This window comes from Rhagoletis zephyria, unplaced genomic scaffold (genome assembly GCF_001687245.7).
Source record: "Rhagoletis zephyria isolate East Lansing unplaced genomic scaffold, Rhagoletis_zephyria_1.1 Rzeph_scaffold_00011, whole genome shotgun sequence".
Taxonomy (NCBI): Eukaryota; Metazoa; Arthropoda; class Insecta; order Diptera; family Tephritidae; genus Rhagoletis; species Rhagoletis zephyria.
This window is the reverse complement of record NW_016157095.1, coordinates 123,001-139,870: the sequence shown is the minus strand read 5'-3', so window position 1 is coordinate 139,870 and position 16,870 is coordinate 123,001. Positions and strand designations below refer to the sequence as shown.

The 16,870-nt window shown below is 32.7% G+C and overlaps 1 protein-coding gene across 7 annotated transcripts in view; it reads right to left on the bottom strand.

Annotated features, from left to right (window-relative positions):
• Positions 1 to 16,870, bottom strand: part of pio (zona pellucida domain-containing protein piopio) — a 121,399-nt gene that overhangs the window by 65,350 nt on the left and 39,179 nt on the right. For 6 of the 7 annotated variants that reach the window (XM_017610020.1, XM_017610046.1, XM_017610037.1 and 3 more), the window contains exon 3: positions 14,712 to 14,854. The exons of the other annotated variant lie outside the window; for it this stretch is intronic. The gene's annotated coding sequence lies outside the window, so the exon portion shown is untranslated. The remainder of the gene's footprint in view (positions 1 to 14,711; positions 14,855 to 16,870) is intronic. 7 annotated transcript variants of the gene reach the window in all.

The following is a 16,870-nucleotide window of genomic DNA, read 5'->3' as shown; positions in this document are numbered from 1 at the left end:
AGCTTTGCTACGTACAGCGACAGTTCCCTTTGTTAAACAAAAATAATTTGTGATAAATTTACCAGGCTCTGTTTTTTGAGATTTATTGAATGAACTTACTAGTCTTTCTACTTGTGATTTATTTAAATAAAACATGTGCATTTTAGTTGAAATATTTTAGCCGTTTTGTTTTGCCAATTTTGCCGGTCGCCCCAAAAAGTTCTGGCAACACTGTTTATAATTCATCTAAATACATACATTCATTTGTACATATGTGTAAGTATTTTGTAAGTTTTGTTGATGATGAAGAACATTTGAGAATACCCTGCAAGAAATTTGTTTAACTAAAAGTTAACTTGAAGTAAGTTAGGAAGGAACTAAGGTCACTATTAGAAAGATTCTGCGAAAGATTTACGGACCTTTACGCGTTGGTGATGGCGAATATCGCAGACGATTTAACGATGAGCTGTATGAGCTTTACAACGATATAGACATAGTGCAGCGAATTAAAATTCAGCGGCTCCGCTGGCTTGGCCATGTCGTTCGGATGGACAGAAACGCTCCTGCTCTGAAAATATTCAACGCGGGCCGCGATGCTGGTAACAGAGGAAGAGGAAGGCCTCCTCTGCGTTGGAAAGACCAGGTGGAGAAGGACTTGGCTTCACTTGGCATTTTCAATTGGCGTCAGTTAGCACAGAAGAGAAATGACTGGCGTGCTGTTTTGGACTCGGCCAAAATCGCTTAGGCGGTTACAGCGCCAAATAAGAAGAAGAAGAAGAAGGTCACTATTATCTGTATATTTTCTTTCAGAAAAGCTAACTATATTTCTATGGCGATGACACTGTACTTGTAACTTGTAAATAGCTGCTTTTGGGCATATAATGCCAATAAGAAAAACGACATTTTTGTTTTAATATTTTTAATTCTTTATTCATTTACTTTATTTAACATTACATATTTGTTTATATATTCTGCTGTAAGTGGTCCCATATTAGAATTTCGTCAGACCCAATTTCAAAATGATAAAATGATTCATTTTATTTGTCCTGAATTGTAAATTGTATTCAAAGTAGTATTTGTATGAGGACTTTTACTCAGAAACTTTTTTGAAGAAAATAATCTTCCGATTAATTCTGCATGACTCCTGCATTACTCTTCAACTAGTTACAAGTTAGCTTTATGTAGTTTACTACAAGTTATATATTTTATAGAAATCGCACAAAAAATCTAACGATAAGTGGATTATTTTTATTAATTTAGGTGCATTTACAAACATACATATGAATGTGGTATATGCAAATGAAGCCGATTTGTGTATTTATTTATTTACATATATCAGCAACATTTTCGTGAACTTCATCATCATTTATTTGTATCAATTACAAAGTCAAAACTAAAGTTGCAGCAACAAAAACTGTGTCGTTCTTCATTCGTTCAACTTGTGGTTTACACTTAACTGTTATTCACGATATTCATTACCGTTTGAGAGACTTTGCCCTTTTTATTCAAGTGTATATCTAAGTAGATATGTACGTACATACATACACATGAACTATGCTTTACTTTACTACATGACTATAATGCTTATTGATGAATTACACCTTGAAGTGTTCTAGTTAGTAATCATGAGAGATTTCTTATCTCTAATCTGATTATAAAGAAATGAAAATACATAAATGGATAATGAAAAAAGTGTTTGATGCCCAAGATTTCATTATATTGTGTTTCATTGATCTATGTACATATGTAAGTTGTACAGAGGCTATGCAAAGAAACCAACAACGATTGGGAATATGTAATGCCCTTTTTTGTGAACAGAAAATGATGGGTTTTTTATGATAAGAATAAAAAAAAAAAAAAACATATTATTTCGTTACATTTATTTCAAACCCAAAAATTGGAAGTGTTAGATAACTTATTGAGTTTTTCTGGACACTAAAAGAACAAGCTAGCTGGAGGTCTATGTAAAAATGAACATACATATTAGGGATGTTAATTTTTTCGCTTTTTACGATCCCGGGATTTTCGGGATGCCGTTATCACAATCTCGGGATTAGTCCCGGGATTAAGACATTCATTACATTTCAACAACTTAAATTGAAAAAATTGCTTCTATATTGTTTGAGAAGCTCTCCTACCATATAATAAATAATAAATAAATGGGTTTGAGACCTACTTTTTTATTTAAAGTGGCGCTTTTATTTTTTCTCTCTGACGGCAAGTTTTATTTTAAAGTTATTTATTAAATTCAATGCAATATAGGAAAAAATATGGGTACCAAATGAAAAAGGAAATTTCTTTAGAATGTAAAAAAAAACTAAAATTTCTTCTATTCACCAGGACGACTAGGTAATCTTTTAGGCTGACAAAGTTAGAAGGATTTATTTTAAAGGACTTTGTAATTTCAATGATATAATTAAAGTAGATTAAAAATATAGGTACCAAATGAAAGAGGAAACTTCTCTAGAATTACAAAAATTTAAATTTTTTGTATTCACAAAGACGAATATATAATTTTTTAAGCTGATAAAGTTAGAAGGACGAAATTCGAAACAAATATTGTGAATTTCAAGGATAAAATTTTAAGGACATTTTCAATATTTACCAGTCCTTATGCACCAAAACATTTAATCTGACTAAATTCTACAGAATTCCTTCTTAATTTGATACCCATACTTCGCCTTTATGCACATTTCACTGAAATGTTGAAATCATTTTTGAATTACTGACGCCAAAGTGAAAAACTAAAAACAAAATTTTACAATATTTGGCCCATGGTTCCGCGAATATATTGACTTTCGTGTGTAAAATTTACTATCGCATGGTGTTATATGTATAACGAGCTAAACATTTATAAAAACAAATATTTATTATTAAATAAAAAAAATAAATATAGCCAATACTGGTCAAGAATGGTAGTTTCTATTATTGCCATTAGTGCAAGTTACAAATCCCGAAAATCCGGGATTTCGGGACCTGGAAAAGGCAAGGATTCCGGGATTTCGGGATGAAATTGTATTCCATAAATATGGAAATGTTTTCTCTTTCGAATAAACTAATAATTTATCGAAAAAGTCTGATTTTTTTAATTTTAAAAAATAAACCACTATACGGACCATTGTTAATAGAATTTCATTGTAAATACTTTTGTAAAACATTTTTACCCGTTATGTCCTTTTTTTATATTTATTTTTGGCCTTTCCAAAAAAAGGGGCAAAAAGGTCAGGTGTCATCGTCGTATTTAACAAAAAACTGCTGAACACATCGTATGTCTACAATTTAAGGATCACATGGTTTTCGTACTCAGATTTCTAAATAGAATGTACATACAGAAGGGGAACAATTTCTCCCACCCCCCTTCCCACCCATTAAAATAAAACTCAGATCTACACTTTCAAAACGCCGATGCACATGTAGTGCCTTTTGGTGCCTCCTACCACAATTCGTAAACTTGCTTATCTAAATGGTTTGAATATCGATTTGATAGCGATTATATATTTATATGTAAACGAACTTTAGGTAAAGTACTGTACTACGAACGTAATTCTGAAACAAAAAGTACGGAATTCCGTAGATGGAAAATATATTTGATTAGGATCGACATATTTTCTAATAAAATATTTTTTTAATTTTTTCTAATAACTAACATTTGTAGGAATAGTTCTTTAAGAACACTTTTTAAAAAAAATCATCAGAAGCAATTCCACAGATTTTTATTTTTATTCCAAACTATGGTCAATATTTGCTTTTACGAAATATAAAATTTGAAATGTCTAATATTAATTTTATAGTACCATATTTTATTTGAATTGATAATAATTTTTAGTTTTATTTTCTTTTTTATTTCGTAACTGATTTTCTTATTTTATATTTATTATTTTATTTTATTGATCTTTTATTAGGTTATTTATTTAGTTATTTTAATTTTATTTTTACTTTCTTGTTTTGCTTTGTTTTTTTTTCTACATTTCACTTACACTTTGACAACTTTCACGTGTACTTATTTATGTAGATTTATGGCTCAAATTCAATAAGCCAATGCGTGCTCACAACGACACTACAACGCGGCCGGCGATTACAAAACTGATGACTGTCAGTAAATCGGCAAATGCACATCAGGCGTTAAAAAATTCCTAAATACTAACACAATACTTGCAATTACAAGCATATTTATTTGCAAACATATTTACATACGTGCAATCAGCTAACTAAGTATTTATATATGTATATACATATATTTACATATAAACTGATCTGAGCTCAATGGCTGAGAGTAGCTATGCATACTCATATGTGCAATAGAATGCGCCTACCCCTAGCTTTAGCTACTGTTTTTGAGCAAAAAACTATTGAAATTTCATAAAACAACTCAAAAAATAAAAAATAAAAAGTTTTAGCGATAACCCAACAATAATAAAAAAAACAAATCCTAAAGCGAAATGCAAACTTTAAAATTCAACGCCAACTTGAGCAACAAACCAAAACTCAGCTCAGCTTAGCAAAACAATGCAACTAATTAAATATTGTATTTTAACTAAAATTAGTTAAATGACGTAAGCGCAGCGGGCGTGAAAACACATATGTATGTATGTATGTAGACAATTGATGAGTTGCTGTTTAGTGTCTGTGACTTTGCGCCGGCAGATGCAATCATAAAGGAAAATAAAACTAAAAAAAATTAAAATTAAATGAATGATCAAAGTTGCTATGATCAAGTTGGGAGTTGAAAAAACAAGCTATCGAAGTGTGAAGGTGAGCATTGCATGTTCTAATACCTGCACTCGCTTGCGACGGTTTTTTTATTGCTTTTTCGAGGGTGTGGAGCGGGAAGTTGTGACTTTGAGATGAGTTAATGTGAAAATTGCAATTAATGGCAATATATATAAATATTTATATAATATTTCTAGGCAAGGTCATGGGGATGACGTGTTTCTTTAAAGCAATGCAAAAGTCATATATTAAAATAGAATATTGTGGAGTACTAGCAATAATTTTAGTTGTATCATTATTTTTCATGTAGTTTTATATTAGCAGCAATAAAATTAATATAGCATTTTAAGTTGCACCTTTGGCAATACGTTCGTGAAAACTGTTTTGAATTTCATGCACTAGCTTTCGAGATATGCGCGTGCAAATATACAGACTGATAGACAAAAATTCTAAAAATTTTTGATTTGGCTTCTATTGTTCTAATAAAGAGTCCCCCCCCATACTAATTTTTCTTTAGTATCTGTAAAGTACAGACATCGGCCTGTTACAATTATATTACAGTTACGGTGACCATATTTATGAGAGCCGAATACGGGACAAAAATAATTTTGCAAATTCTTTCCACCACAGCTTACAGATCTGAAAGCCTCCTTCAATGAACCTAGATGTATTAGCCCTGAAACAGTATCCTTTTAGTAAAATCAAAAATTTGTAGGATAATTTTCTCGAGATTTTTTACCCCGAAAAATTTGTTAAAAAAATTCGTTAAATTTTAGTATAATAAAGCGCAATATTAAGTCGCTAAGGCTTGCCATTAGTTTTTGGCAATTTTTGTTTTTGTTGACGGTGTTGCGTATTTTTTCGTACAGAGTAAGTGAAATATTGCAGAATTAATTTTTATAGTTTTTTGGCACAAAGTTGGTAATTTGATATTATATGATTTTTGTTAGGAAAAGGGCTTTACTTTCATAAATAATAAATTTTAAATAAACTAAGGAAAATATCCAAAACTTACTAAAATGTCGAGTGCTAATTTTTATTTTAGTCACTGTATGTTATCCTCGATTCGAATCACAGGCATTCAGATTAGAAAATAATAACTGTTTATGGAGAAAATTACGATCACATACCAACATCACTTAAAACTCGTTCATAGACATGCCATTTTAATGAGCTCTTAAGTGGGCGAAATACCAAATACGGGACATTAAAAGAAATACAGAACATTTAGCGTCCCGTATAAAATAAATAAATTAACAGGACAGTGGGTAAAAAAAAGAGGACTGTCCCGTATAATACAGGACGGATGGTCACCGTAATTATAGTTATATATAGAAGACACTTTTTAATGGTGATTGACGTTTTTAAAAATCAAAATGGCGGTTCCAAGATGTCGGATAATTTTTAAAAATTCGATTTTTTCGATTCTTCCTCCTTCTCTTCTTGTTCTGGGCTTGTGAAAGGGGACTAACACCGTCATTACAGCATGCTGCTTCTCGGCCCACATCCCCTGCAAGAGACTGGTCCTCTTCTTACTCTGCAGAAGAGATGGATTTCCACAGATACTACTAAAGTAGTTTAAGGAGTAAACTAAATACAAGTAAATTTGAAGATATGCCTTTAATAAAAATTGTTTGATTTTCACTGAAATCTTAATTAAATGGACGCAAGTGGAAGTGATTTCGCTGTTTTTTCTTAGGTATTATTTAAATTGTTGAATAAAATTTTTTTTTTAGCATATTTAATTATGTTCATTTTACACATTTTTTTTATATATTTTGCTTAATTCTGGCATATTCTTTCCATATGTTTTTCATAAAAATCCCAGCTCTACTCATCGCGAAGCAACTTTTCAATTGAATTGAAGTATGCATAGGTATATAGCAGATATGTACATATGTGAATAAATAATATGTATATATGTATGTACACACATATGCAATTTTTTTAGTTCCCTTTATTTCCATTCGCTTGCAAAAACAAGCTAATTTCCTTTACCTGGGCGAAGATGACCTCAACTTCGCAATGAGATAATAAAACCGGCACAACCCAGAGGAGTCCGTCGACCAGCCCATTAAACCAAAGCCATAATAAAATAGTAACACAAGAAAAAGCTAAAGAAAAAACGCGTTTGAAAATTGCAATTAGTGTTGCTTTTGTTTTGCGTTCCCCGTTTCAAACTAAGCCGCGCCGCCGCGTACACCCATTTTCGCTATACTCCGCAAAAGACAAGGCGTACTTCGACAGCAACATTATTTCGATGCAATAAAAAAGTATGTACATATGTATGTACTATGTCTGGAATGGTAGTTAGAAAAAAGACAAAGCGATTTTTAACTAAAATGTTGTTGCAGCTACCTACATACATACATAGATTACTGCGCGTCTTATCACATTGACTTATTGTTACGTGTTTTCTTGTTGTTGGTTTATTGCGAGCGCATGCGAAATTCCTAACTGACCAAACAAACAGCAAATTAAATCGAAGCCGCACAAGTACACGATTGCTTGTCTGCAACAACTACTGCAGCGCTGCATAATTACTGATTACCACTACGACATTGCCGTGGCTTACCCAACACTGAAGTGGCCATCAGATAGACATACGCACATACGAACATACGAACTTACAATGAGTTGGTCAATATCTAGCTTAGCCGCCTCCGCCTCGGCTTCTTCGTTGATTGTGTAAGCGCGCACTGATTTTGATGCGAAATCAACATTCAACAAGTACATACACACATACATACATCTGAACGTATTGCAATCAACTAGTTGATGCCAAAAGGGAGTTACAGTGGTGAAGTAGTTGCAGGCAAAGTGATTGGCTAAGATGCCGCAGCGAAGTGTGTTGAGTGCTGGAGTGCAGTGCATTAATTGCTGATGTAGGCCGCCAGTGTGGTTTGTTGTTCGTTGCATTTGCACTTTATTGCTGTGTGCTTTGTGATCTTAACAGACAAGCTGTGTTATTTATTATTATGATCGTCTTTTTTACGTTTTTTTTTGTCTTTTTTGTTGTGTTTGCGCTACACTTCAGTGCGCCCCATGTGTGCTTTCTTGTGGTGCATCCAGTTACATTTGTTTTATTTTTCCTGTGGAACTCTATACTGCACTCTTGACCTATTTTCATAAAAACTTAATTTGATACTTGAACATTTTAAAAATTGACATTGCGCTGAAACTTATGACCTTAAGAACTCTTAAGAAAACTAAACTCACAAAAGGGAACTAAATACACATAAGTATTATTAGTATGGAATAAAAAATCATTAGGAGTGTTCTCGTATTTTCCGGACAAAATTATTCAACAGCGAAAATTCTGAGAATATTTAACAGCATTTTTGCAACCTTCGAAAGAGGTCTTCACTTCCATAGTTGCTACAATTGGTCCATTCGGAATTTAAATTTTCATCTGCAACATTCTACCCATTTTAACATTTTTTGAAATCGAATGCTTTTCGATAGGGAAAACCATTTAAGCATATAAATTAATTATCTCGGTATGAATAATTTATTTGTTTCAAAATTATTTGTGATAGATACCAGATCATGACGCATTCAAAAATAGGAGAATCTCCTCCAAACACCCAAGAAATTATGTAAATATAGCTACATACTTGTGTACTTTTAAAATTATCTCCATAAATTATTTATGTATAAATTCAATTGGCAAATATTTAGTCTATAAACATCTGATTTTATTATCTTAATTTTCTACATCTAGGGCCAACATTGTAGGACTTTGTAATGGTTAGCGATACTATCGAGAAATAAGCTATTTATTTACCATGAGCCCCTTTTTAAAGGCAAAAATGACTTTATTTTTTATTGACTCTTTCGATAGAGTAGAAGTATGATTCTTTTTTCTTAAGTGCATTTTTTTTCTTTCTGCCTGATATTTTTGAGGATAAGAGGTAAGTTGTTATTTGTGCTTTTAATTATGTAGGTATTCCTAAAAATTAAGGTGAAGATAAAGATCAACATTTGAACCTGAAAATCCTTGGAAACTCCCAAAAAAGTCATCGGAAAATCACCAAAAATTTTAGAAAAAACCTTAATCATGCATAATTTAACTATTTTATCATGGTCCAATGAAAGTAAAACTTGGCGGTTTAGTTTTTCTCAAAAAATATTTTAATATTTTAATATTTACCTTTAAGCCATAAAAAGCAGAGATTAGCGCTCTCCTTGGTCAAATATGTTCCGGAATTCAAAAGCCATCGTGTTCAACAAAGTAATAGGATTCGAATAGCTGTGTGGAAAAGCGGTACTGCCATTTTTCCACTTCGACTTTTTAGTTTCGAACTCATAAAATACAGTTTTAGTTCAGTCAATTGAAAAAAGTTACACCAAATAAAAGTTTATCCTTGTTAGAAGGTATCGTCACAAAAAAAAACACGTTGCATGTTTAAATTTCAATGGAATTTTTACCATTTTACTTGGAAAAGAATATCATTCAACTAACCTCCATGGGACCGTTTGCGGAGCCTTCTTCATTTGAGGCAATTTTCGATTCTCATACAGTTCGGGCAATAACTCCACCATTAGTTTACGTACCTTATCCATTAATGTGTGGTTTTATACACATAGTGGCCCATCAAAATTGCTAAATCTCGTAAATGTGCCCCCTGGAAATTTCTCCTCGCGCCCCCATATCGTTGAAATTACATTCTATCCTTCAAAATATTAAATTTCAGGCCAAAAACAGTCATTGATCATGGTGACATATAGCTGAGTATTATCGTTTACAACGGCTCCAACCTAGATTCAGCAATTTTTCTTATTAACATAGCCATTGAACGTGGAATGGGCCTCGAATGCTCCAAAAAGCAGCCACCGAAAAATTGCCACAGAATTTAATTTTTGATTCTCACAAAGTAAGTCTTTCTTCTGAAAAATGCCTTACACTTATAAAGATAAACCTTGGCAAGTTCAAAATTGGTGTTGGTTGGTCCAAAATACTTCTTTTCTTCGTTTTTAGCGCTTTTTTGATACTAATACGTATCTATTAATGAACATTAGACTGCATCACCAAAATAAGTTGCGGTTTTTACGCCGGGATTTCAAAATCTATTTTATTTGAAGACTTTCGCCAAAATTTAAAAAAAAAAAATATTAATATTTAAGTGAGTTGGACCGATTTGAAAATACTTTAAAAAATGGAGTTTTTTATGAATCCAAATAGTTTCTTAAACAAACAAAACAGTTTAAGCTTAAAAAATCTGCATAAAAAATTTTAAAAAAATTTCAACGGAATCATATTTAATAGTGAGATTTTTGTTGCTGTCGGTGGAAAGTTTCTCGCCCTTTTTATTTCTTTGCAAAAAATTCATTAACGTCCCTTTTTCTCAATAACAAGACTTCTCAATTCAACTTGGAATGACGCTCGTTTAAGTTAACTTTCTCTTTTATGCTTTGAATGAGTTTTAAAAATAAAAAGGGTGGACATTTTCTTTCCAATGAAACATACCTCATAAGTATAAATCGGCCTTAGTTATAAGTTTTTCATAAACTAATTTTTAAAAAAGTTCAAAAACAGCATCAAAAATTTCATTATAATTCCGTTGAAAGATTTTTTTAATATTTTTGTACAAATTTTTTAATATTAAACTGGTTTGTCATCTGAGCTAATTTTTTTCAAAAATTCTTTAAAAACTTAAAAAAAAATGTATTCTTAAAAAAATAATAGCTAAAAATAAAGTAGCTTTACAAAAGGTTTATAAATTGAAAAATGTACGAAAACGTCAATTTATAAAGCCTTTTAAACCTACTTAATTTTTCGTGAATAGGGCCATACATGTTTTGAAGTATTTTTAAATCGGTCCAGCTAAACTAAATCTTATATATTCTTCCGAAATATTTTGGTGCAAGTCTTAAAATAGAATCGATTTTATAATGCCAATGGACAGTACCGATTTTTATTTGCATCTATGGGGAATAATGCATTCTAATGTAGGTACTTATCTGCATTGTATTTTTGCGATGTGATGAATTCAGAACAAAGTCAGTAATACAAAGAACTGCAGAATTCCGATAGAGCCATGATTCACTCTGTTCTTACTTTTTCGTTATTTTGTAGACAAATTTTTTTATAATGTTTCGCGCCGCTACTCCTTTCAAGTCATATCGCATAAGCACATTCCTTAGGACCATTTCTATTACTTACTTTGAGAGTTTTCAAATTCGCTTAGTTTGAAATGTTACAATGTACATATTTCGACAGGGACAAATAACATAGAGTTATGTACTGTGTATGTGCTTTGGGTTCTCGTCACATTTTTCAAGTGTTAACGCGCCGCCTAGCGTAGGCACTCAACTGTGATAACGATGAAAATAATCGAAAACAACAGTTACAATACATACACAACTACAAATATTTAGCTTTGAAACGAAAAAATATATAAAGTGCAATTGAAATGACCAACTGACCGAATCATTGAACCAATGAATGCGACCGACATGACACTCAAACGTGTGACACATAAAAATACGTGAGCACAAATATACATATGTATACATACATATTTAGTTGTGTAGTGAAGCATGCAAGTGCATAAATTATTTAGCAGCACATATGTACATACATACGATATATCCTCCATATATATGCCAGAAATTTTAAATACCAACAAAAATGCAAATATGCGGTTTAACAATTATAAGTAAAAGCAGCTAGGAATTGGAAAAATAAACAAATGCCTACAAATTGAATTGGAGCACACGACCTCACTTTGCAATAAGCTAGCGAGAAGTTGTAGGTGCTACTGTGTGATATGTGGAGCAACAACTGGAGTGCTAAACATATAAAATAGGATCACCACATTCAACCGCATTTATATGGGCATTAGATTGGGTCGTACGCCCATAAGAAAAGTATGATAAGACAATCCCCGAATTGAAAGCTTATATAGTACAGGTAGATATAAGCCGTATGAATAAAAACTAAGCAATAAGGCTTTCTTCAAATTTCAGACTTTTTACTTAAATTTTTTTTAATAAATCGATTAATAGGTCTCAAAAATTTAGGAAAAAGCAATTGCTTAGTTTTTATTCATAAAAAAAAATTGTCGGGCTAATCTGAAGACAAATGCGATATTTTATCAAAAATTTGGCATTTTACGACTTATTTTACTATTTAGGTATATGGTCAGGGGTCGAAAAACAACTTTTTTTATCTTTGACTGAGACAAGGTACGATGGGCGGTTGAGCCCCTAGAACCATTCACAGCTGTAGGTGCTAGCAATACTTGGAAAAACGTACGGTATATTTGGCAGCAACTATCAGTCATATTTTTTTGAAATCAGACAATTAGTTCATTCTCCAGACTGTCGAAATACTGTTAGACCTGCATATACTGACTGATACTTACAACTGATTTATACTATACTCAGTGTGCTTATGTCTAAGGAAAATCAATGTATTCCGCTCTGCGGTAAGTGGTTAGTAAGATCGAGGGGATTTTGATAATATAGTCTATGGATCTATCTCACTACTATAAAATTCATTGACACCAACGCCCTTGGGCAACACTTTCGTAAATATTAGGCCTATAATGGGTGTCAAAAGGGCGATATTCTTTCTGCCTTACTTTGGTCTCTTGTGCTGGACGACCTCTTAACCAAAGTATAGGAGTGTGGTTACGATGGTATGCGGCAGTATTGTCTTAGAAGTTATGAGTGCAATTGTGCGTGGTCGGATATGGGGTCCGAAATCGAAGTTAATAGAATGCCTATACCGTATAATAATCTGTCCGATTGTCTCTTATACCTCCGTATTTGATGGCCATATTACATCTTAATAAACTTCGAAATTTAACTTAACTCTTAGTGTATCAATGAGAACTTGGTTACCGCGGAGGTATTTTTTATACTCTTTATACATAGAGGTTTGGAAATATGCGGATTTTTCGACTGCGCGCTAAGAGAAATATTTTTTGCACAAAAAAAAAAAATACAGATAATAATCCTAAACCGACACGTTTGGGCATATGGACAGCCTACCTTTGATCTATGACACTAAACTTCTCATTTCAATGGCCAGTTGGCCCGCAGTAGTTCAGGACGAGGTGCAAGCAATTGAAAGGTAATGTTATAGTTATTTTTTAAGACAGAAAAATTGGCCATCAGGGCTTGGTACCAGTTGTGCCATGTTACTGTGGAATCGGAGGAAACGAGGTCGCAATCGCACTGTGGCGAAGGATAGCACATCGTCTATGAAACAAAAGTTGTGGCATAGCTAAAACCAGCCTTAAGTGTCAAGGGCTTTACATTCGCAGTAGAACCTTTTGTCATTAGCAATTTGTCTACAAACACACTTGCGTTTAGAATTTATTAGAAAAGGTGATTGTTTATTATTCTGGCAGGTTATGTCCCATATTATAGAGATACATACGTCTGTTAGGTTACAGTGTACTTTTTTACACCGAATTTATTTACTAACTAACAATCTACTCTTCGCGTTTATCAGCATTTAAATTGAGTTTTTTTTTTATTTTTCCGATACACCCTAATGGATATTACTGAAGTACTAAGAGTAACACAAAATAAACTGCACGGTCGAATGACTATACATGTATGTTTAAAAATTAAATAATTTTAAGCAAAGGCAGCAATAAAAAATTGCAATAAAATTAAATAATTTTTTAACTCAACGTTGCAATTTTACGAGAGATATTTACGTATTATTATATGTATTAGTTTAGTTTTCATTTTAAAAATAATATAACAGCTGTAGCTAAAGATAAGGCCATTTGAAAATATCTAATGGATGTTTATAATCTATACCAATATAAATACATATACACCTGCTATACGTACATACATATGTACATGCATATTTTGCCCTGAACGTATGCATACATACACGCACGCCCATTTGCCGCTTCGTTCATAAGCCGTTTCGCTTTTTGACCCGCCTTGTACTGCTATATCGCCTATTTGCCTATTTATGACACATTTGTACGGTAAATATACGCGCGCAGTTAAGTGGAAAATGTGCATGCGACACAAAGCGATTATGCGCTAATTAAGTGTGAGCAACAACAAACACAAACAAGTACACACTCATATGGCGATAATGCGCTAAACAAAAAGTTGACGCACAGTTATGATGTCCAAAATTTGCGTAGCTTTGAATGTAATACATACATACATACACACATATGTATGTATGTGAATGACTCTATGTACGCGTGCGCAACAAAAGACTTAGGTGACGTACTTGAAATAATTATTTATGCATTATTGATTCGCGCCACGTTTACTTGAGTATAAATGCAAATTTTAAGCAAACCAAATTGATTGCTTATAATTTAAATTAATTTACGTGACATTGAATGATGACAAAAGCATAAAGCTCTACCAACTTTTAAATTTTAAAAATAATTTTTTAAAAAGAAGCAAATCTTTGTTCTTATTTAGTAGCCAGCTTCACGAAAGCAATTTTAGTAAAAAATTTTACTTTTTATTTGCTGGTAAAATTGGCAGTAAGCATGAAATATTTAATTTTAAAAAATTCAGTCCTTTCCACAAGTAAAAAATAAAAAATATGTTACACTGTTTGATATTTTCAGAACACGCCTATCTTAAGGTACGTTCAGACAGAAAGCCGAGCAAAGCAAGGCGGAACAAAGCGAAGCTGGTGACGTTCGCACTGAACGAAGCAAAGCGGAGATTTTCTCATGGACTTGATTGCAAAGATATCACACAACTCACCGTTAATGAAAATCGGCAGAAATATTTGTTCAATTTTATTCAAAATATATATTTTAAAATTCGTTTTTATTTGAATATTTTGATATCTTTTTTACAGCAGCGTCGTGAAACTAAAAGTTATATAGAAAATTCCAAATCAAAAACTGCTTTAATTTGAGTTCCAAAGCGCCTCTGAAAAGAGCCTTCTGCTTTCACTTTAATATAGCTACAGCAATTTGAAAGCTACACTCAGCTGGGAACGAATTCGCTCGGCTCGGCTCCGCTTTCTGTGTGAACGTACCCTTAGGAGGTACTAATCACTTACTCACCTAATTTTTCCTGATGTATAAAAAGTAATTTTTTCCAAATTAAGTATTAAATTTATGCCGATTTATAAGCACATTTATTCATAGAGCTCATTTGTCGTTGAATTTGCCAAATATCTAGAAAGATCCAGCTCGTAAATTGTTGTCTGAAACAGAAGGATGAAATTCAAAACTAGTAATTAAAATAAATAAATAAATAAATAAAGACAAGCTTTTATTAGAGGTTAACTAAGAAACAAAAATCGGCCCCGCACCGCCCGACGGCGACATTTTTTGTGGAGTTATATCTTTCCATTTCAGTAATACCATATATGTAGGTTCTAAATGTGAAACAAATTGGACCAAAAATGCGGATTTTTTTAAATATCTCGACCCGTGCGCCACCTATCGGGCAACTTTGTGGAGTTATTCCTTTTGATGCAAGTAATATATATTTCAAATATGAACCATATCGGACCATGAATACTGGTTTTTTAAATATCGCTACACCTGCGCCACCTAGTGGATTAATTCATCTTTCATTTGCATTATCATGGGGTCCTAATTTGAAGTTTTAAGTCTATTGAGCATCGGGGAGTTGGTTAAAAATGTCTTGCAAGATGTGGTTGCACACAGGTGAAGGTAAATGAAATGAAAATGAAAAACTTAGCGCGTAGTTTTACTTATAAAGTACAAAATTACTTACCGGAAAATCCGATAGCTCAAAAAATATCGATATCTCGATAAATTTCTATAACTCAAAAATTTATATATCTCGATACAAATCGATAGCTCGATAAACTTCGGATACCTATATATATTTCTACAACTCGGTTCATTTTGATACCTCCATATTTTTCGACAGCTATCAACAAATTTCGATAACTCGTTACACTCTGGTAACACGCTAAAATTCAATAAGCAGTGATAACTCGATCAACTCACTATATAACCTTGAAATTCGGATGACTCGATATATTTCAACAAATTCTCTTCGCCTTTCAGTTATTCTAATTCTTGCGTATTTCGAATTGTTTTAATTTTCGTCTTTATATTCAATTTTGCCTTCATTTTTTTGCTATAATCGTTATCATTTATTTCTTCATCATCAGATTTATCTCTATTACAATGTTTAATTTCAAGTACGAAGTCAAACAAAATGCGAAAGCAACTCAAATTGAACAGGTTACAACAAAAACTATACACTAATACGAACATTTTTAAACAACGATTTTGGCCATAAATTTCAACCAATTTTGAAACCTTTCAAGTGGTGTTCCTGGTTTTGAAATCGGTTTGGTGGAATCGCCAAGATTTATGTTAGCGTATTAATATATAGATTTAATATTAATAAAGCATTTAAAGACTTCTTTTTTTTATGAATTTGGATGTAACTTTTTTGCGGCAGCTCTAGAACAACTTTAAAATTTTTTGATATTTTTTTAAGAAAATCATATGTACATACTTAGAAAAAGTGAAAAAAAAATTTCGCCAGACGCCGCTCTTGTAGGTAAGCGGAACGAGTACTGCACTTCTCCTTTTGCCGAGTAGTAATTCCCGGAGCATCCTGTGCCCAATATTCTTTGCTAGAATTCCGCTTATACCCCCTTTTTCCAGCAGGCGAAGTTGATTCGGCTCCGCTGGCTTTGCCATATCGTTCGAATGGACACCGACGCTCCAGCTCTGAAAGTATTCAACTCGGGACCCACTGGTGGTAGCAGAGGCAGAGTGAGGCATCCACTGCGATGGAAAGACCAAGTGGAGAAGGACTAGGCTTCGCATGCCATTTCCAATTTTCGTCAGTTGGCACAGAAGAGAAACAACTGGCGTGTTCTTTTTTTTTTTAGATCGGCCAAAATCTCTTATGGAATAAAAAAAATAAATTTGCGTAATTTTCCAGAGTAGTTAAAAATTTGCATCCCGATAGGTCTCAAGTTGAAACAGTATACATATTCTATCATCTCCACATAAAGGTATACACAGTAATTTTTAGCAGCACCGATTTGTTGTAATTTGCATGGCACTCATAAAGATTGAATGAATTCCTGGCCATACAAAGCGTAGCGAAAGTTTAATAAAGTAAGTAACCAGCGACAAGTATCAAATCCAATAATACAAACTTTAGTTGAAGGATGGCTTACATTTGAAAATGCTAGGTACAACGCTATTGTTTATACTTGGAA